Source organism: Pleurodeles waltl, chromosome 12, assembly GCF_031143425.1.
Source record: "Pleurodeles waltl isolate 20211129_DDA chromosome 12, aPleWal1.hap1.20221129, whole genome shotgun sequence".
NCBI classification, from domain to species: Eukaryota; Metazoa; Chordata; class Amphibia; order Caudata; family Salamandridae; genus Pleurodeles; species Pleurodeles waltl.
Genome location: NC_090451.1, coordinates 569,277,896 through 569,301,390, shown reverse-complemented (window position 1 = coordinate 569,301,390; position 23,495 = coordinate 569,277,896). Strand labels below are relative to the sequence as shown.

The 23,495-nt window shown below is 43.5% G+C and overlaps 1 protein-coding gene across 3 annotated transcripts in view; it reads right to left on the bottom strand.

Moving 5' to 3' along the window:
• RIPOR1 (RHO family interacting cell polarization regulator 1) overlaps positions 1–23,495 on the bottom strand; it is a 1,174,702-nt gene that overhangs the window by 783,255 nt on the left and 367,952 nt on the right. The window lies entirely within an intron of this gene.

Genomic DNA, 23,495 nt, shown 5'->3' with positions numbered 1-23,495 from the left:
CTAAAACGCTTTCCTTTGCAGGCCGCACCTCAAGCTACTGGGAAAGAGCTTTTCCTGCAGCCTGATTCTTGTTTGTGTCAAACATGATCAGCATGGGAAGCATGAGGCAATACGAATCAACTGCCATGCTAGCTACATGGGTTGCTCTATCCCACATAACTGGAATGGACCAAATCTATGACCATGTGAAGACCACATTGGTGCTACACGTACTTAATGTGGTCAGAGTTTGGCACCAGTCTTTCTGGTACCCAATATGCCTGCCCAGACATGTGGGGTACCATTCTCATCAGAAAAGTGAGAATGCAGAGTGGTAGCACTTCTGGTTTTGGCAGCAAGTTCTGGAGATTTCAGTTACAGATTTGAGGGAATTGAGATTATACACTAATACTCTGACATGTGCGGGCATGCTTGTTAGCAAAAAACAGAAGGGTTTCATGTTAAGCCTCACAACACTTGATACCTAAGGTTTGCTAATTTTCAGAAATATGCAAGACTGGTAGGTTTCACTGGGTGCTGGTCAACCCCAGGTTGAATAATGCAGGCAGCCCAACTGGGAAACAAGAGAAAATTAGATTTTTTTAAAGTTATAGATACGATGTTTCCATGCCATTCTAGGTAAAAAGATCTGCTAGGCCCTACATCAGCCAATTCACCCCGCATTCACCCTGGTCTCTGATATTAAGAAAAGACCAGGTTTGGTAGGCCTGACTGATTTTGATCTCAAAACTGCAGCCATCCCCCATGGAAAGTGAGAGGAAACTGGATGTCTTTAGGCATAGTTACAGTGTTTGCAGAGCATTCTCTGCAAGGAAGATTGATGCTGACACAAGCACTGGTTTCCTCTGGGTCTTTGGTTTTAAGAAAAGCTGAGGGGTGGAATGCTCCCAAGGTTTCTGTCAACCGAGACACAAGTAACGCAGCTACGCACATCCCAAGAATCAACGTAAATTCAACACAAAAATCTGTACGTTTCCATTGTGAGTTTTGAGGGTCTTCCTAGTCCCTGGCAACAGGCCTGCCCACACACATCTGGTAACAATTTTAGTGTGTGAAGCATGAGAATGCTGGTTAGTAGGACCTTTGTTTGTTCATAGCAGATTCCAGAACCTTCCTGTTATGTAATGTGTTTTACTTTTAGGAATGTAGAGCTTATGTAGAATGTTACGAGCTAAAAGAATGTTGGGTTGGAATGGAATGTGAAGGGTTGGAAGGGAGGCAGTTGGAGATGACCGGGTGGCAGACAGAGGTATTGGAGGTGTTGGCGTGTAACTGCAACTTAAATAAACTACAGTTACTGGATTCTGCGTTTTCCTGCATTAATATTACAGGAATTTTGGTGACGAGAGCTGTATTTTATCAGCAAAGGACTCTTATCACGCTGATTCGACTCCTTACTTCAGCTACACGAAGTGAGTAGTGCCAACACCTCCCGCTTCTTAATTGCAGATTTGGGCACGTTTTCTTTTTTTTTTCTTTTTGGGGTGCCCTCCCGTGAGCCCGCCTTAGCCCTGAATTGCGCTTCTCTAAGGCGTTTTGCTTTGTGCACCTTTGTGCTTTGTGTGGGGCGTGAGGGGGGCGAGGCATTAACGGTTGCACTCGCGCCCACGGATTCTGAGAAGGGCGCGAGGCAGCGACCGCCGTTCGCACCCATTGACACAACCCTCGCACCCACGGATTCTGAGAAGGGCACGAGGCAGCGACTGCCGCTCGCACTCATTGACACAACCCTCGCGCCCACGGAATTGGAAGGGGCGCAAGGTATCTGCCATACTCGCGCCACGGAACTGTAGAGGTGCGCGAGGCAGTGATCACTGCTGCCACACCCTGGATGGCTCAGTGCACGAAGCACTTCTCACTGCACTAACTGTACTTTGCTCAGTGCGCGAAGGTCTTCGTACCGCACTAACTGTATATATTTAATTACCTTCTTTTACGCCGTGCGTTGTTTAGAGACTCTCCGCTCTTGGCTGTTCAACGCCTCAATCTCACATTCTGCACTTTCTAACTAAGAGTTCAAAGTTCAAGTTCTACTTCTTGTGGAAGACTAGCATTCCTGGTGGTGTTTCCTCTGCGTCCATCTTGGGTGTACTACCATCTCATTACTATTAAAGACTCAGGCGTCTATTTTTGCAGTTAATTTTTTTCTTTGATAATTCTTGTTATTTTTTTTTTCCTTCTGTTCTTCAGTTTAACTTTTTGTTTTCCTTCAGGGTAAAAATGAGTGCTGCTCAAACATTTACCCTCACTCCTCCACAGCCTTTTCTGAACTCCACAGGTGATCAACATGTTAAATGGCTGGAGTGGAAGGAATATTTTTTTGAATTACTTAGACACCATTGATGACGAAGACTTAACTCCAGTTAAAAAGAAGAAGATTTTATTACATTGCTTGGGTCCCATGGGCCTTAAAGTGTACAATTCACTGGAAAAGAAAGTTCAACAAGATGGAGACTCGAATGTTTTCGCTCATGCTTTAGAAGACTTAGATAGATATTATTCGACCTCTGTTTGCATTGCTATTGACAGATATAATTTCTTTAGTAGAAAACAAGAGAAAACAGAATTTAATGAAGATTATGTCTCTGAGTTAGAAAAAACTAGCACTTACTTGTAGGTTTGGTGGGTTACACAATGAGCTAATAAGAGATCAGGTTATTATGCATGTAAACAATTCACATATCCAAGAGAGGTTATGGGTGCATGGCGAGTCACCTTTGGAGGAAGTTGTGACCCTAGTCAAAAAAAGCTGAAATTTCCAATAAATGTGCAAGGGCTATTTCTCTTGAGAAAAAAGAGGTACAGAACGAAATAGTTAACAAGGTTAAACTTAAAAAGAATAGGGAAGAAACACTAAGGAAACAACCTGAAATAAAGTCTAATGAGAGGAAGTTTTTTTGATGTGGTAGTAAGGAACATTTAGCATTCTACAGGAAATGCCCTGCACGTGACCAGCTATGTGCTAAGGGTGGCATTAAGGGCCATTTTGCCAAGGTATGCAGCAAGCAACATTCGAGTAGGCTCCTTTTTTTAAAAATAATTTGCTGTGATCGTTACTATGATTGTTATTATGAATCTGGTTTTAACATTTTAAACATTCAAGTTGTAGGAATTCCTCTTTGGGGGTTTTAATTTTATTGCTGACCATTGCTCACTGTTTTTTTACCTTTTGTTTCGTTGCGAGCACCGGAGCCCGTGTTCAGTGGCTACCGGGTGCTCGGATCTCCCCTCCTTCCTGGTTGGGACATTTCCGACCGCCATTTTATTTGGTTGGCGGTCTAGTTCTTTTTTTTAAGCCGGCTTAGGCTGCCTCACGTCAGTATTTAATGACTGACCGGCGCCGGCCGCGCAGCAAGCAACATTCGAGTAGGCTCCTTTTTTTGTTAAATAATTTGCTGTGATCGCTACTATGATTGTTATTATGAATCTGGTTTTAACATTTTAAACATTCAAGTTGTAGGAATTCCTCTTTGGGGGTTTTAATTTTATTGCTGACCATTGCTCACTGTTTTTTTACCTTTTGTTTCGTTGCGAGCACCGGAGCCCGTGTTCAGTGGCTACCGGGTGCTCGGATCTCCCCTCCTTCCTGGTTGGGACATTTCCGACCGCCATTTTATTTGGTTGGCGGTCTAGTTCTTTTTTTTAAGCTGGCTTAGGCTGCCTCACGTCAGTATTTAATGACTGATGGGCGCCGGCCGCGCAGCGGGCGCGCCCCTGGCACGCCATAGGCAAGCCCGTCTGCGCCCGTCCCGCGCCCCCCTGAGCCAAGAGATGCTGCCCTTTTCCCCCCCATCAGGTTAGTCTACTCCTTTTCCCAACTGCTGGCGCTTAGAACTACTGATCCCTGCCTTCCCCCTTTTAGCGACATAAGCCCCCCTCCCCTCCTTTCTTGCCCATACTGTGGGAGGACTGCTTTGCCATCGACGTCCTCCGAAGTCCCTTCTCCCCACCTTGGCAGAATGATGCTGCTTAACTGCTGATCCCTCCCAGTCCACTCCCTAAACATCTATAATTTCCTCGAAGATCTCTTGCCTGATGTACTGTTTCTCACTGAAACCTGGCTCGACGATGATTCCACAGTACACATATGTAATTCTCTGACTTCCATTTATTTTTATGATACATCTAGATAGACCTGTCACCAGAGGTGGTGGAATAGCTATTATTCATAAAATCACTATTAAATGCACCACTTCACCGCTGGATATTCCCGATTGTGAGAGCTTAATGTTTTCACTATATCTGTCCTCCACGTTCACCTTTTCAGGAATCTTGCTTTACCGACCCCCCGGACCTGTCTCACGTTTCTTGGATACCCTTCCGGAGATTGTTGCCAGCCATATTTGCAATTTCTCTAATTTAACCATTTTAGGAGACTTTAACATTCACCTAGACAATTTGGACTGCCCTCGGCTAAATTATTGGTAACCTCTCTCTCAGCACTTCAACTAACTCAGCACGCATCTGGCCCTACGCATCAGAAGGGTCATATGCTAGATCTTATCTTTAGCAACATTGCTAATTTGTTGGCTGCCCCCCCCCCCCCCGCCACTACTATGGACTGATCACTCCCTTCTTTCCTTTACCTTCCCTTATGATGCCATTCAAGGGCAGCTCCCTAGCGCCACAACATCAGGGCGTATTTGGTCAAACTGGACCCAGAGGAATGGCGTAATGCCCTCCGGGCCTTTGATAAAACCTACTACCCTTTTGTCCCAGAAACTGCAGATTCATTTGATAAATGGATTTCATCCTCTTTGGATGCCATTCTACCTGTCAAAACCAGAGTAATCCCATCATCCCAAAAATCAAAACCCTGGTTCTCTCCTCACCTTCTTGAACTTAAAAAGAACTGTAAAAAATTGGAGAGGCTGTGGCGAAAAAACTACAGTCTCCCAATAGAGAGATTTACAGACAATCGATTAGAATATATCATCATAATATTAAAATTGCCCAGTCCACCTATTATGGTGAGAAAATCGAAAGCTCTTCATTTTCCCAGAAAGAAATGTTTCAAATTTTTAAAGAACTGACTACACCCCCCCATATCTGCCCCTATGACGGAGGCCTCCGTTACCCACAGTAATCTTCTGGCATCGTTTTTTCTAGAAAAGGTCATCAGTATATACTCTGGGTTCCCCCCTCCTACGAATCTGCCTCCTATTTGCAAGGACATAGATTCCCGCTTGGAAGGAGTCTCTTTAACCACCTTCCCCCCTCTCACCGACGTGGTGACTAACAACCTTTTGTCCAAAATCAAATCTGGCTCTCCTTTGGACCCTGCTCCTCCCTCTGCTCTCTTGCAGGTATCAGACATCATTGTTCCTCCGCTCACAAAAATTCTTAACAACTCTCTATCCTCTGGCTCCTTTCCTCAGTCTTTTAAACATGCTGTTATTAAGCCCCTTCTGAAGAAACCTAGACTTGACCCCACTTTACCAGAAAACTTCAGACCTATTGCCCTCCTCCCTATCTCCGCCAAGATTCTTGAGAAACACGTCAATTCTGAACTAACTAGCTATCTTGAAAACCATGAGCTCCTCCATCCCACCCAAATGGGCTTCAGAGCCCTGCACAGCACAGAGTCAGCTCTTCTCACTGTTACTGAGTCGGCTCGCCAGCTCTTAGATCTAGGGACTCATGTAGCCATTATCCTGCTTGATCTAAGTGCAGCTTTCGACACAGTCGATCACGATCTTCTCTGCTGGAGACTATCAGAAATAGGAGTAGGAGGCTCTGCCCTTTCCTGGTTTTCTTCCTTCCTCAAAGGTAGATCCTTCCAAGTTTTGGACCGTACCTTCTTCTCTGACCTCTTCCCTCTTTCATGTGGAGTCCCCCCCAGGGCTCGTCCCTTAGCCCCACTCTTTTCAATGTTTATCTGTCACCATTAGCCAAAGTGATCGCCCCTCATAATCTGTCACTTGTCACTTATGCAGACGACACACAGTTGGTGGTGTCCCTCTCCAGCTCTGGAGACTCATCTGTGGATAACCTCTCCCGCTGTATGAGTGATATCGCCAACTGGATGACTGAGTCCAAACTCAAATTCAACGATGGGAAGTCGGAAGTTTTGGTCCTGGGCAATGGTTCCCTTGCTCTTCCTCTCCCATCGCTTTCAGACACCTTCAGCAATCTCCCTCCTCCCAAACCTCAAGTTAAGACTCTGGGTGTGTTGCTTGACCCTCAGCTTACTATGGATTCCCAAGCTAATAAAGTCTCCTCTACTTGTTTTGGTCTTCTACGCATGTTTAGAAAGATTCTCACCCTTCTCCCTCCTATGGCTAGAAGAATCCTCATTCAAGCCTTAATCCTTTCCCGGCTAGACTATGGAAACTCCTTGTTCCTCAGTTCACCACTTTATGTTATAAAGAAGCTGCAGAGAGTGCAAAATGCAGCTGCTAGGCTTCTTACTCACTCCTCAAAATACTCGTCCGCCAAATCGGCTATTTCTACTCTCCACTGGCTCCCTATCAAAAAACAGATCCATTTTAAATCTCTCTGCATTGTCAACAGGGCCCTACATGGTAAGGGCCCCATCTCTCTGAGAAAACACATTTTTCTGCATATTCCAGCTAGGAACTTACGTTCCTCCTCTCTCAGGTATGCACACATTTCTCGGTCTAAGAGCGCTTGGGGCAATAACTCCTTCTCCAGCAAGGCTGCCCATCTTTGGAACGCCCTTCCCTTGGAGCTCCGCTATGAATCCTCGGAGCGGCTCTTCAGGAAAAAGCTCAAAACTACTCTATTCCGTAATTAACATTGATCCCCCTACCTATTCGTGTTTTTCGTTGCTTCAGCGCTGGGATGCCCTTGGGTCACTATGCGCTCTATAAATTCTAAAAACTAAACTAAACTAAATTAAAAGTAGAAAGGTTGCAGCTGTAGTCAGTATATCTGATTCAGAATGCAATTCTGATTCTAGCATAGACTTTAAGTCTCATGAGTGTGTCCTAGGTATTAACAGTGAGTTTGATTACCCGGTTGTAGGAGATCAGGAGGAAGTAAACCAAACTGAAAATTCTGGTGTTTCACACTTATGTGTGCAATCAAGAAACAAACCAGTTTGTGAGATTATCTTGGGAGGAGTGCATGTACTGATTGTAGCTGACTCCGGTTCCCCGTACACAAATTAACAAGAGACTATGGGAGAATAAATTCGAAAGGGTTCTTGGACCTACATTAATTCCCTCAGATGTGTCTCTGGAGAGTTTCTCAATTCTTATGATCAGATTTAGAGAGGTAGTTTTTTAATTTAAGTGGACGAAGGCTGTAGGTAAATTATATGTTGCTAAAGAGGGCCCATCGGTATTAGGTTGGTTGGATCAAAGAGCTTTGAATATTGTGTTAGATCCAAATGGTGTGGAACAAGTTAAGGTAGTGAATGACAACAGAGATTATAGTATCACATTGACGGACAAATTTCCAGAACTCTTTCTGGAAAAATTGGTGCACTTAAAAGACTTCACGCATAGAATTGTTTTGAAGGACAATGAGGTACAGGGGGTTCACAAATCTCAGAATATTCCTTGGGTGATAAGAGATGAAGTCAATAAGGAATTGGAGTCTCTCTTACAAAGAGGTATAATTGAGGCAGTGGATGTCTCTGAATGGATCTCCCCATTGGTGGCAGTATGGAAGGCCAACAGGAAGATTTGTGTGTGCATCGACTTGAGGTACTTAAATGACAACATAGTGGTGGAAAGATTTCCTTTGCCAAGGATATCCGAAATGCTTGCCTTGACAAAGGCCATGGAGTGGTTCACCTCCATTGATTTATCCTCTGCTTACCATCAGGTCAGATTAAATAAGGATAGTAAAAATGTGACTGCTTTCATGACCCCACAGGGTTGTTTCCGTTATGTTCGTATGCCTTTCGGTTTGGCCTCAGCTGCGGCAGTTTTTCAGAAATTCATGCATAAACTATTCAAGGATATAGAAGGTGTGATTGTATTCCAAGATGACATTTTAATCATGGGAAAGAACAAGGTGCAACATGATAAGAGAGTTAACTGCGTTTTAGGTATCCTAAGAGAGAAAGGTCTAACAGCTGAATTTTCAAAGTGTACATTTGGAGTTCAATATTTGAACTACTTGGGTCATGAAATCACTATGAGTGGGATTAGACCCAAAAAGGAGTTGTCTGCCATTAGAGGTGCCCCAGCTCCTAGTAATAAGGATGAATTAAGAACTTTTCTGGGTTTAACAGAATTCTATGCGAGGTTTGATAGGAACTTTTCAGAGAAAACTTTTAGTTTAAGACAACTGTTGAAGGAAAGGTGTAAATTTGCATGGACAAGTGCTTTACAGCAAGACTTTGAATGTATTAAACAAGAAATTTGTGAGGGTAAGACGTTGGCAGGATTTGATCCTAATCTTGCCTCAATTCTCACCACGGACGCATCTAATAGGGGTATTGGTGCTGTGTTAAGCCAGAAAGGTGCTAATGGTGCGGAGGTGACTATAGCATTTGCCTCTAGAGCATTTCTCCCACAGAGGAAAGGTATTCTGTTATCAAGAGAGAGACCCTTGCAGTTGTTTGGGGTCTAGAGCATTTCAGGAATTTTCTGTGGGGTTTTGACATTGAAATTATAAACCCCTAATCCAAGTTTTAACTACTGGAGGATTGATAAAGGCCACTGCAAGAATAGCTAGGCTGTCCATAAGATTGTTAGACTTCAAGTACAAATTGGTATATGTCACAGGAGTTAAGAATAAGGTGGCGGATTGTTTAAGCAGATTGCCTCTACCTCTCCAAGAAGTGGTGAATGACGACGAAGGGCTCATGGTTGCTTGGTCTGGGAATTATGATTGGATGGCCATTAGTTCGGAGGTTTGGGATGAAACAAACTCAAATGACCCTATATTAACCACGTTAAAGAAATATATTCATGAAGGTTGGCCGGAAAAAAGAAAAAAAAAATCAGCTGAGCTCAGAATTTTCTTTGCGTGGTGAATTATCGGTAGACCATGGTAAGGTTTGGAGGGGTAACAGAATGGTTCCACCTGAGAAATTAAGGGACTCCATTATTAAAATAAATCATGAGGGACATTTAGGTATAGTCAAGACTAAGAAGAAAATGAAAGAACTATTGGTGACCTGGTATGGATGTTAATATCGAGAGGATTGTTAAGAGTTGTGATCTATGCATAAATGCTGACAAATCTCTGGTAACCCTAAAACCAATGTTACATCCTGTACCTTGCCCTGAGATGGCTTGGGAAGTTATAGGCTTGGATATAATGGGACCTATCGCTGAGGAGAATGTGCAATGGTACATTATAGTAGTGGTAGATTACTTCTCAAAGTGGCCAGAGATTAAAATTGTTTCGAGAGCTAGTTCAAGGAACGTTCTCATATTTTTGGATGAACTGTTTCAAATAGAAGGGTTACCTAGGAAAATCATCACTGATAATGGTGTTCAATTTTAGAGTGAGGAGATTAAGGAATTTTTAGAGAGAAATGGCATTGAACACAAGTTGGTTTCTGTTTACCACCCGAGTGGGAATGGAGAAGTCGAGAGGTTTAACCCAGTTATTAAAGATTCTTTGCAATTAGCTAAGTATAAGAATACTGATTGGAAAACCAGTGTTAAGAAAATGATTTGGATGTACAGAACCACCCGACTGTAACAGGCCACACTCCTTTTACCTTCATGAGAGGAAGAATTCCATTTATGAAAGATAATCAGGGTTGGTTACGTAAATCTAGAATGAAGGAATGGTCACCTACTGAAATGAAGGCAAATATTCTAAAGGCACAAGATCTTTATAAAACGTATGTCGATTTGAAGAAAGGTGCTAAGGATATTAGATTGAAAAAAGGGGATGTTGTTCGTGTCAAACTACCAGGTAAACTTAAAAAAGGTGATACAAGGTTTTCGCAGCCTAAAACAGTTCTTGAAGTATACAAAAATTCTGCTAAATTAAGTGATGGGCAGGTGTGGCATATGAGTTGTTGTGCAAAGTTAGTAGGAGATTTTACTGGCGTGAATGAGACTTCTTCTACTGAAGCTATAAAGAATTATTTGTGGTTAGATACTGTTTATAATGACTTCCCTTCTGGAGCTGCAAACATTATGGGAGCAGATTCTGCGTCAGAAGATACCTTTGTTAACAATGACAATTCTACACCGGAAGTCGAAGTTTCTGACGACCATATGGATCACCATGAAAGGAATGAAACTTATAGAAGCAAACTGGGTAGAAATATTAAGAAACCATTGCATTTAAAGGACTATATCGTAGATTAGTTGTTTCTTATTCGTAATTTTGTTGTTCATTTTTTAAATATTTTTCTCCTTGGATTATTCTTCTAAGGGGGGAAGATGTGTTATGTAATGTGTTTTACTTTTAGGAATGTAGAGCTTATGTAGAATATTATGAGCTAAAAGAATGTTGGGTTGGAATGGAATGTGAAGGGTTGGAAGGGAGGCAGTTGGAGATGACCGGGGTGGCAGACAGAGGTCTTGGAGGTGTTGGCGTGTATCTGCAACTTAAATAAACTACAGTTATTGGATTCTGCATTTTCCTGCATTGATACTACACTTCGCTCAAAGAAATGTGGGGACATTCTGTTATTTGACCTAAAATGTAAAATCTGCAGAGCTTCTGGGTAACAAAACGTAGTGGTATCCATGCAAGTCCCACTATCCTGGACTTCCCTGGGGTGAAAACATTTCAGAAACATCTGGAATTTTAGGTTTCACTAAGTGCAGGTCAATTTCATCCCAAATCCTGCAAGCGACCATCATCATAAAAGTGTATCTTATCCAAACATTATTTACTGTCTTCACATAGTCATGTTTTTGTGTCATTCCAGCCCCATGTGATAAACCCACTTTGGCTTCCAGTAATAAGTCAGTGAGCACAAAACACACATTTTGAAAAACACCCTCAAAAACACCTGGCATAATGTAAAGTGTAAAATTTGGAGTGTTTAAATTACCTAAGTCAATAAACTCACATTTTTGAGTACATGTAAAAATGCATAACGTTCCTTCAAATCAATTTATTCTTCATTAGATTTTCCCACTCTATGGAGGAATGGAGTGACGCATGGCCAAAACATATTGCAAAATCATTTCGTAAGCAGCAACTCAAATGTTGGTTCTGGGTATCACAGGGTTTTGGACAACTAACAATGAGTATATATAATTTATCACCAGAAGAGTCTGATAGATGTACCAAAATAATATTTCTGTACATTGTCATTCAGAGCAAAAACTTACAAATTAAAATCATGTCACCTATTTTTCTTTTTGTCCTATTTATTTTCCCTTTTTTATTTTAGGGATTAGTGTCTTTGGGAAAACCATGAACTATCTAAACAAACGAATATTTGCAGAATTTAAAATGTTGTCTACATTAGCTTTTTGTTTTCACCAGTGGATTTCACACTACATTCTCCCACTATCTGATGTAAATAGGAACTGCGGAAACAAAAGATACTGAGCACTGCTTACAGTGTTGCAACCGCTGTGGTGAATAACAATATTTTCTTCCACTCTGCCTGTTTCTGAAAACTGTGAAAAGAACAATTAGCACAGCACACCTTTTGTTGATGGCATTTTTAGGTTTTGCCTACACAGTGCTTGTGCTGTACTAGGGAAATCTATAGCCTTAAAAAACAAATCCTAAAAGGGACTTAAACCTCAACCATAACCTACCACTGGCTGATTCCAATGTGGGTCTCACATCCCTCTAGTTTCCTTTTACTTACCATTGGCTGACTCCCAAGTGGCTCCCACATGGCTCCTATGTTCACTCTCATTTTCTTACCTACTATTGGTCAGCACATCTTCTTCGCCACCATCTTCCTCCTGGCTTGGAGTCTTCGTGCCGTCCAGCAGTGGATTCTTTCGTAAGTACTGCTTCCAGTGCCCCGTATCATAACACTGAAGCGCCCTGCAGTGCAGGCACTCTTTTTTCATTTTACCTTTCCACATGCACTCTCTGCTAATCACACAAGCATTGAACATCGTTGATGGCGAGCAGTGTCAGAGGTCTTAGCTGCAGGCGTTGGTTTTAATGATGGTCAGAATGAAGGGAATCATCTTCCTGATGTGGTAAACTTTTGGGGGGAGTGCCTAATGTTGCCCCCACCGAACTCAAGTGAGAATGAACCACAACTTTTTACTTTAGACCCCTGAGGGATGCTTCATGGACCTAAGGATTGTGCAGTGGTCTACACCTCGTGTTGTGCTCGCACCGGCATGGTAATCTTCTGGCTCACACGAGTGCTACGGTAACTCGCTCCTGATTCTGAGCACACTGACCTGTTGGAAGTATTGTGGGCTTTTAACCACACCCACCTCATGCCCATCACTTTAATTAATTTGTGGGCTTACCTTTTAAAACTCACTTGGTGTCCTTGGTAAAGGCTTTACCTTTGTCCTGTCTTGGGGTGGTTTGGTCACTGCCTTGGAAACCGACCCTGTTATAGGGATGATAACTGCATGACTGCCGATATACTTCAGCTTGGACAAACTACTTACTCCTTTTGTCTGCGCTTCTTGGCTGCCATGGTGCTCACAGCGTGATTTTGATCAGCTATAACATTTTTACATTAAATGCACTCTGATCTGCTTAGTAGACATTCTTTGCAGCAGGCATTTCAACTCTGTGCGCTACATTATGATGACTCCAAGCTTTCACTGCACAAAAGTACGTTCTCTTGGCTGCCATGGTGCTCACAGCGTGAACTCGATTGGCGGTATCGTATTTACATTATATGCACTTTGATCTGCTTAGTATATGTTCTTTGCAGCAGGCATATTAACCCTGTGTTCTACCTTATGATGACTACAAGCTTACACTAGACAAAAGTGTGTTCTCTCACCAAAAAGAACATAAATCACCAGAGTTATTTTTACATTTTTACATTAAAAGCAGTTTGTGATTAGCCTACCACATGTTATTTGCAGCAAGCACAGGCACATTAACCCTGTGTGCTACCTTATAATGACTCCAAGCTTCCACTAGATAAAAGTACTTTCTCTCTCCAGAAAGAACATAAAACACCAGAGTTGTTTTGACATTTTTACATTACATGCGCTTTGTGATTTGCCTAGTACACATTCTTTGCAGCAGGAACAGGCACATTAGCCCTGTGCGCTACCTTATGATGACTCCAAGCTTCCACTAGACAAAAGTATGTTCTCTTGACTGCAACGGTGCTCACAGCGCTCAGAGTGCAAACTCGATCAGCGGTATCGTTTTTACATTATGTGCACTCTGACCAGCTTAGTACACGTTCTTTGCAGCAGGCATATTAATCCTATGCGCTACCTTATGATGACTCCAAGCTTCCACTAGACAAAAGTAGGTTCTCTTTCAACAAAGAACATTAATCGCGGAGTTGTTTTGATATTTTTACATTATATGCACTCTGATCTGCTTAGTACACGTTCTTTGCAGCACACATTTTCATTCTGGGACTTGTAGTTTAATTTTTATATTGTGATACAAGCTGGAAAACCGCCTATGGAGTAGTATATGTAGAGTTGTCCAGCTGCCTAGTTCGATTAGTGATTTGCTCATTTAGTTTAGGTTTTAGCTTTGCATTCTGGGACTTGTAGTTTTATTTTTATAACTTGATACAAGCTGCAAATACAAAGCAGAAACCTGACTAGATGAACTACACACATTTGACTGTGTGAAACACGAGCTGTGTGTGTGTGTGTGTGTGTTTGTGTGTATTTATAAAACTAACCTCAAGGAGAGCTTACAGTTAATTATGCTGAACAATGGTCAATATTTTATAACTCATATTTCAGTTCAAGTCGAAGGATCATTAATATTGTGTGAGTTTGCTGTCCTCAAGCGTGTGAAAAATCATGGACATTTTGTTCGACTTTCCAGGCTACAGTAAAGAGACAGTGATCCAGTAAGCACACTTTCTTGGAGTACAATTATTTATTCATTAGCCCGCGGCCAATGTTGCCTGTACCAACTGTCAAGTACGTATGTTTTGCACCTGGGAGCAGTTCGTTTTTCAAGGGCCTTGTTTAAAAAATATTCCAGTAGGCCTACTAGCCCTTTTGTTATATGCAGGACCACTGGAATTAGGATTAAGAAAGGATCAAAATATGTAGAAGGGTTGATCAATTAATTTAGCAAAAAAAAAGTCAATTTATGCATTTACAATGCCAATAGCTCCACCCCAGGTAAATGCAAGACCTATTGCATTGCAATTGCTTGTTATATAACGTGAACTGGACACAATGGTATTGGTGCACTTTACATGAGCACCAGTTACATTACACAATGACAGAAGGACTCCTTCATTTCTATCACCCCTATCTCACGTTAGAATAACGCATATCCGGTCATTTTCCCATATTACCGCAATGCCCGAGATTGTCATGCAAAAGAACTGTGTGCTGAAGAACGATAAAACCTCCTTGTTCCAGTTTCTCACTTTGCTAGGAAAGCTTTGAGTACTGTTTATCAAAGGCCACAAAGTGGCCCTGGTGCAAATCGGGAGGTACAGGATTCTTGATATATTATGATATTTCTATTGTTCCCTCATCTTCATCGTTTGATTTTTCTTTGGAGAAGGTGTCACTCATTGTCGTTGAAATGTCACTCATAGTTACACTGAAATTATGAAAATGTCACACATAGCAATCTGAAACCTTGGCAGCTATGTTCTATACTGAGTTTGTATTGCCTTTATAAACGAGCTGTCTCTTGCCTAATGCCTTCTTTTCTCTCTGACATATTTTAGCTTTTTCCTATTATTCTTTCACTCTGGTCTTTCAAGCTGGTTTAAGATCAAGCAAACACATTATTTTCCCGCTGGATGTTCCTAACTACATTGCGATTATCTCATCTTGTGTAGGAACCTCTACTATTAACTAGGTGGCGACATTAATGCAAATGTTAAAATCTTATTTGAAAGCAGAAAAGTAAATCTGCTGCATATAGTTATCCTGTGGACTCCCATACAGTGGGCATTTATGGTTGAACATGTGAAAGCATGTTCACTTTCAACTCCTTCATGTGGACCGGACACCTCTTCTGCAGCTTTTAAATAGGTTTTTATTAAACAATTGCAGTATACAGTGCTCAATTTGTAAAAAATTAAAATAAGTGCCAGGGTCCACGTCAGGAGGTCACCGCAGCTTGCACCACCTGTTTCCCCTGCCACAGCTGCCAGTGACAGCACCAACACAGTTCTAATCATCACACTCAATTCTAGGCTCCCAATGTGTAAAAAAACGGCCTGCATGGTAGGTATTAGTCATTTTTAGGTTTAGCCTACACAACACTTACACTGTGCTAGGGAAATCTATTATATAAAAAAAAAATCTTAAAAAGGACTTAAACAGCCCTCCCCCTAATTACTTATCGCTACTTATCACTGGCTGACTCTCACGTGGGAACACATCCCTCTCGTTTCCCTTTACCTACTATTGGCTGGCTCCCACTTGGCTCTTACACAACACTCATTTCCTTACCTACTATTGGTCAGCACCTCTTCTTTGCCTCCATCTTCTTCCTAGGCTTGGAGACTTCCTGCTGTCTTCCAATGGAGTTTCGCCCAAGTACTGCTTACAGTGCCTCATGTCCTAAAACTGCAGGATCCTGCAGTGCAGGCACTTTTTTTTATTTTACTTTTGCACGTGCACTTATTGCTGACCACGAGTGTTGATGATGGCGAGCGGTGTCAGAGGTCTCGGGCACTGGCATCGGTTTTAAGGTGAGCACAGTAAGGAAGAAGGGAATCATCTTTCGGGTGCAGTACATTTTGGAGAGGAATGCCTAATGCTGCCCCACCCAACTCGGATGGGTGCAGGATGGCAAGAAATGTATTTCCTTGGAACGCCTGTCCTTTCATGAATGTGAAAGAAAGACTCCAATTCACAACACTGGCTCTCGCTACTAAAACCACACACTTAACCTCATCATATTTGCCTGAAATGGTAATGTTTTTTGCGTGCTTTAGAAACTTGAAGGATAAAAATAACTTGTGACTCAAAACTCGGTGTTTTAAAAGGTCTAGAAGTATTGCTATCTCCGATTTTGCTTCATCCACCATTATTGCATTAGATGATTCTTTTCAATTTAAATTTCAGTACCGTTTCATGGGGAGTGTTGGAGTCAGTAAAGCACAACTTTTAACCAGGAACGTTCCCCTTTTGAGAGAGTTTTGTCTTTTTTATAGTTTTTGTTAACCATATTGGATTGTTATGTTTGTAAATGTGTTGTTAGAGAGTGCACGCCCATAAAGAACCTCACCACAATTGGACTCAAGCAACTGGTCAACCTTCCCACACACTCAGCAGGACACACCCTCGACCCTGTCTTCTTCACCTGAAAGCACATCTCCTTCCAACACACCTCTGAACTCCACTGGACCGAATACCACTGCTTCCACTTCTCCTTCACAAAGCGGTCAAACAGCACCAAGTCCACTGCGCCATAACTGGACCAAGGTCAACGAAGCCCAGCTCACCACTGCACTCCTCCAGTCCCCCCCACCAGCCACCATGGACGCTAACACTTCTGCCCACAACCTCCACCAATGAATCACAGTCTGCGCCAACACCTTAGCCCCCCCCTAAGGAAACCCACCAACAATCATCACCACAGAAGACCCAGTTGATTCTCCCCCAACCTCCAAAAATTCAAGAGCGCATGCAGATGACTTGAGAGAAAGTGGGGAAGCACGAAGAGCGCAAGAGACCACAAAGTCTTCACAGACGCCGTCACATCACACCACCGGCTCATCAGATTGACTAGGAAATCAGACATTCAGGAGAAACTCAACACCAAAGCGCACAACAGCAAGGAACTTTTCACCACAGTGAAGGAAGTCACAAAACCTGACACGGACACTGCAGACACCCCACCTCCCAATACCTCTACGAAAGCCTAGCCACCTTCTTCCATCAGAAAAATCACGACATTTACGAAGGATTCACAAGCAAAGGACCTCCCCTCCTGCCTACCAGCACAACCACAAATGCTTATCACCAACCGATTGCGGAGTACTAGACACTCCTCACCCTGGAAGACACCCTCAAGCTCATGAATACCACCCACTCTGGGGCTCCCTAGGATGTATGCCCCCACCACATCTTCAAACAAGCCAGTGCCATCATCGCTCACAAGCTATGTCACACCATCAACTGCTCCATAGAAACCTCGACCTTACCGGACGAGTGGAAACATGCAGAGATAAAGCCCCTCCTGAAGAAACCTTCTGCAGACCCAACAGAGCTGAAAAACTACAGACCTATCTCACTCGTCCCTTTTCCAGCCGAGGTAATTGAAAAAATGATCAACGCACAGCTCATCAAAGTCAACCCCATCCTAGAACCCTCCCAATCCAGATTCAAGAGCAACCTCAGCACCGAAACCGCACTCCTAGCAGCCACAGATGACATCCGCACCCTACTGGACACTGGAAAACAGCTGCTCTCATCCTTCTTGACCTCTCCACTGCCTTCGACACCATCTCCTATACCACCCTGTGCACCAGACTACACAATGCTATCATGTGCAGCAAAGCCGTGGAGTGGATCCGCACCTTCCTCACCGGCCGAACCCAGAGAATCAGGCTCCCACCTTTCACCTCAAAGCCAACAAAACACAGATGCGGAGTTCCCCAAGGCTCCTCCCTGAGCAACACCCTCTTCTACATCCACATGACCCCACTCTCCGAGATTGTCAGAAACAATGTGCTCAACAGCATCTCGTACACTGACGACACACAGCTCATTGTCTCCCTCACCAACTAACCCTTCTCAGCCAAAAAGAACTTTCACAATGGACGGCTCTGCCACAAACAATCCCATTATCTCCTATGGGGATCGTAATACAGCGGACGGGATATCTGTCACATATGTGACAGAGTATTCCCTCTGCCAAGACCTAAATCAGGGCTTTAGTTTTCCTTTTTCAAACACTAAATGTGCTTTGATGAGCATCTGGAGGTCTTACATTTGTGAACCTGTTTCAGGTTTTTAATTTGCAGCAAAACGAAAAATAAAAGTGTGGTATCAAATAACATTCTCACTTGTTCAAGGTATCGTTAGGAAGGAAGTTAAGCAGCACTAGCATTGTGGTGGGAGCATGCCATGTAGTGATCAGTGCCATCTTTAACTTGTCTCCCTTCAGTGAAGTCTACAGTTCCCCTCAAAGTTCTGCTATTGTATGCTTAACTCACACCTAGGAGTGATGTACATACACTATGTGTATTTGTGCCCGGGAGGTGTACAATATTGTGATAACGCAGTTCATGCATGTTGAATGCATGTGCTGGGTGTTTGTGTGCATGTAAATCGTACAGTACATGAAGCTGTGCAATGTGTGCATGTTAAATGCATCTGCTGAGTGTGTGTGTATGCCTTTAAGTGGTACAACACATTAATAATGTAGTGCTGTACAGTGCATAGATCTTTAATGCATATACTAGGTGTATGTGTGCCTATGAGAGGGGCAGTACATAAAGGGTACAGTGCTATGCAGTGTATCTAAGTTAAATGTATGTGCTGAGTTTATGTGTGTCTGTGTCTGGCACAATACACAGAAGACTTCGGGTACCATTTTGGGAGACCCAGGGCTGAAACATGAGTAGGCAAAGGAATTTCCATATACAGATTTCTGTATTGCTGCACTCTGGTAAGCTGGATGGAACACCGTGGAGAAGGGAGAACCAGGCTTCCCTGTACACTTCAAAGGGTGCTCTTTGATTTACGAAGAGGTTTTAAGGAAGGGCTCTGGGCACATCTAAAGAAGGAAATGGGGCTGAAAAGGGAATAATAAAGAGTAGGGCTGAGGTCCTGGGCTAACCTTTTGATACACATATGGCTGTTGCTATCATACAGGTCTGAACTCAAGTCACTCTCATGGTTTGTGCTGCGGGGCTGTCAGCTTTGGAGTCGCTCCTGCTGTGATAGACTGCTTTTAAGTGGAAGAGTGGGTAGAAGAGTGGGCTCTTCAAAAGAACCAACCCCCCAATAAAACCATAAATCACATTTGGTGTCTGCAAATGGACTATAAGAAGGGGAGCTTGAGATCCTAAAAATTGTCAACTGTCAAGCAGCAAGTCAGGCTGTGCGAGGAGGAGAAGCTCTGCAAGATTTCTACCTATGACCAGGACTGGTGGCCAAGGCCTTCTTGTCTCTCTGCTAGGTGAGGAGGTATCACCAAGGGCAGTGGTTCCTAAACTTTTTCGACCCACTGCTCCCTTGACTTATTGGCTGCGGCTCCCCATTATGTTACATTTTTTTTGGCAAGTGGGGGGATGTAAGCCCGGCCTCAGGAGCCCTTCCATTTTTCTCCCAGAATATAAATGGGATTAAGGTATTATATTCATAGATGCAATCCTATCCTATCCACTCCAGAGACGCATGCAGTGTCAAGGAATGATTGGAGAGATACAGGGTTCTCAGAGTAGTGAACATTTACTGCATTGTGATGTAGTGCTTTTAAAAAAGGCACATTTTTAGCTTGTTCCTGAGCAGGGTCTGTGAAGCCCGGATAGATACCGGAATATTGTTTCAGATCCTGGGAGCATTGATAGAGAAGTTCTGCCATGTAGTTTTTTGCACATTATTTCCTCCAGTTTGATAGTACCAGGTAAACCGTTGTCTGGCTTGCTCCCTTTTAACTCTGTCCTCTTTATAAGTTTGCTTTGTGCACGTCTCCAGTCTGCTCCTTCCTAACACCAAACTGTGATCTCTTGCATGCTGTCTGCTTATGCCTCCTGTGTGTTCTTGCCTCAAATCTGTGTGTACTTGTCTCCTGTGTTCCCATGCCTTCTGTCTGTTTTTCTTGCATCTTGTCTGTGCCCTCATGCCACGTCTGTGTTCTTGACCCCTGTCTTTGTTCTTGCCTACTGCCTGTGTGTCCTTGCCTTCTGTCTGAGAGTTCTTCCCTACTGTCTGTGTGTTCCTGCCTCCTGTCTGTACGTTCCTGCCTCCTGTGTCTTCATGCCTCCTGCCTGTGTTCTTGCCTACTGTCTGTGTGTTCCTGTCTACTGTATGTGTGTCCTTGCCTCCTGTCTGTGACTTTGCCTCCTGTCTCTATGTTCGTGCATCCTGTCTGTGAGCTCCTGCCTACAGTCTTTAAGTTCTTGCCTCCTGTCTGTGAGTCCCTGCCTCCTGTCTGTTCCTGCTTCATGTCTGTGTTCATGTATCCTGTCTGTGCCCTCATCTATACTGACTGTGCATTCTTGCGTCATGTCTGTGTCCTCAGGCCTCCTGTCTGTGTCCTCAACCCTGCTGTCTGTGCCCTCAGGTCTCCTGTCTCTGCATTCACGACTCCTGTCTCAGTTTTCAAGCCTCATGTGTGGGCACTCACACCTCATGTCACTGCAGACATATCTTGTCTAGGCTGTCTATGAATCTTTTGTTTGCGCTCTCCTGCCCACGGTGTTTGAGTCCTTGAGCTCCTTGATTGTTCCACCCCAACTACTATGACACCCCCGTGTCCTGTCTTTGTGGTGCCTGTGCCTCTCTCAGGTCCGAGATGACCATGGCATCAGGCTTCCAGAAGTGTACCTCCCAGGTCTCTCCCATCACACACTCTGCCTTTACCAATGTGTTTCCAGTAACCGCAGTTTGGGCACATTTTTGGACTTTGATGCCATTTATGTGGATTTGTTCTAATCTTTAGCCTATTTTTTTTACCTTCAAACTTGTGCTTATGAACAATACACTTTGCTTTTGGTCTTCTGCTTCTGATCTGCTGGGTCACTTGGGGATATTTTCATTTGTTTTTATTGAAAAAAGCATCAACCTATTCACTTCTTTCTTCTTCTGCAACCTGAATGAACTCGAACATTAACCTGCATTGAATTCTGCCTCCCTCTTATGAATTTTGAAGACAGCCTGTGTATGTTTTGAAGACTTAGTATAGAACTGGTATTTGTAAATTCATTATTTTTCTTCAGTGATAACTGGAGACAAGTACACACCAAGCATCATAAATACCTTTTTGACACTTCAACTGCACATTACTGACTAACATGTTTTCTTTCACCTGCCTAAGCTGGCTGGCTTAGTATTCCCTTGTCAGGCTTACTATTCCCTTGTCAGAGACTGGCCTGGCCAGAGAGAGCTGAGGGAGAGAAACTGCAGCTCTGTGCTTCAAAAAGATATATGTCACACAGTGGTTCCCAAACTGTGTAGTTGGTGCGCAGCCCCCCTGTCTAGTTTTGACGGTGCATTGGGGTGCCGTGGAGAACAGATTGGGAACCACTGATCCAGGGAATTCAAGGCTACTTTTCCTGGAGCCTGGAGCACAAGCTCCTGTCTCCTTGCAAAGACAAAGTGTGCCCTGTGAGGAACAGGAGAGCGTTGGAGGGAGTGAGGCCCGGTGGGAATCCTGTTGAGTGGATTCCCTGAGGGAGGCATGAGGAAGCGGCTGCTGTACCAATCACATCATTGCCCATGTGTAGTGAGTTGTTGGTGACCCCATATGCCAGGAGGGGCAGAAAGTGAGCTGTAATCAACCCTGTGCTGATTGGGTCAGAGTCTGTGTACAGTGAAGAAGTAGTGACCCCGCATGCCAGGAGGAGCCACTGAGTACGAATTGCTGTGTGGAATGGGCCATAGGCCATGCACAGTGAAGAGCCTGCAACCCTGTATGCATGTCAGGAGGGACAGCCATGCAGCATCTGCTGTGCCAATCAGGCAGTCCTCATGTACAGTGGAGATAAGGTGACCCGTTATGCCAAAGGGCTTACCGGGACTAGCAAGAAGTGTAACTTGAGCTGGAAAGTCAGGGGAGGAGTGAAGCTGTTGCAGGAACCTCTCTGACTTACACCAGGATGAGTGATCCGCATCAGGAACATCACATCACCTTCCCCCGCCCTTCACTGTGGAAGTCTTACCCTGCAAAGAGGAGCCTCCCATAGATGCGGTTAAGCGGCAACATGTGAGGACCTTGGGGATTGTACAGTGCAGCTCACCAGAGCCGTGCGCAGTGAACTCACCTTAACCAACTGCTGATCTATAGTGCTTGCAGAGGGGGTGTGCTCAAGAACTCCAAAGTCTCCAAACCTGCAGGTGCTGGTAGGATGGAATTTGGCTTCGGCACTGGAACACTTCTGACTTTCCAATAGAGTTGGAGTGGACTCTTGGGACTCAGACTAGAAGTGGGTCTTACCCTGGATGTTGCCGATAGTGAGTGGGTAAACGTGGAACTGCCTATGAAACACTAGAACCCCAACCTCAAAGGGACCGTGTACTTTTTGTGGCTGTGGTATTTCCATCTGTGCAGATAGCAGTAAAAATAAAATATTTATTTTGTTATAAAAGCCAGTATTTGGCTTGACAATTTCTTGCTGCCACTGTGTGTATATTTTGAGTTGTGAGTCCTAGTCCAACCCCCATATCCATCTCCCCTCGACGGAGCCTTGTACTGCTCGGTCCATACTACTCCTGAGAGTCAAGTTGTTGGAAATGGCCTTTTCTGCAGGGTTATCCCCAAACCTTTTGCCCTTCTACTCCTATTTTTTTGACCCTCTTTTTATTGGCTTTAGAACTCTGGGCACGTTAAAACTGCTAATCGGTGCTAAAGTGCATGTGCTCTCTCTCCCCTAAAATGTGGTATAATTGGCATACACCTTTTTGGCTTACTTAATTTACCTTTAGGTCTCTTGTAGAGTGGTATACCATGTACCCAGGGCCTGTAAATTAAAGACTATCAGTGGGCCTGAAGCGTTGATTGTGCGACCCACAGGAGTAGCCTTCCAAACTTGTCTCAGGCATTCTATTGCAGTGCCTGCATGCACAGAGTACTGCCACATTGACTTGGTAGGTCAAACTACTTGTCAAGGCCTAAACTCTTGTAAAATTGCAATTGTATTGTTAGGAATAGAGTCTATGTTGGATTTCCTAACCCTATGATACTCAATGATAAAACAAGGCCTGTTGTTGAACAATTCATAGCCCCCATAAGCCATATTTAAGGTTTTTAATTCCACTTGCTCGGAATGCATTTATGATACAAGGCTCGCCACAAAGACAGCACCATGGTGTACTCATGCATGCTAGCTTGAGCAAAATATAGGGGCATCTGTTTTCCTGTGCATGCAGAAAGTCTCCTGATCATTATGTGGAACACGTAGGCCATTATTTTGTAACCACTGTAACTATTTTTGTATGTCTTAACTTATATACCAATTATTATGAAACTGTAACTGTTATTTTGGTTGTCATGTTCGAGAAATTGACCAGCTGGCACATACTGATTGGACAAGAGATGAAACAGCTGGTTACACCTTTGTGGTTTTAGAGAATAAAAGATTGCATGTAAGTTCTGCAATTTTGACCCGTAAACTTAGTTTTGTTAAGCAGAGTCTCTGTGGCACATTAAAATACATTTTTCTTTTTACCTCCCTTGGCAAGCTCCTGTCTTTGATTCTTCCTGAGTTTCTGAAGCTTCTACAGACCTGTGGGAGAATGTGTTCCTGTTCACCACCCCAGATTGGGTGTTCTTCCAGACGCCTGCCGTCTAGAGGGGCTTCTGGGTTGTTC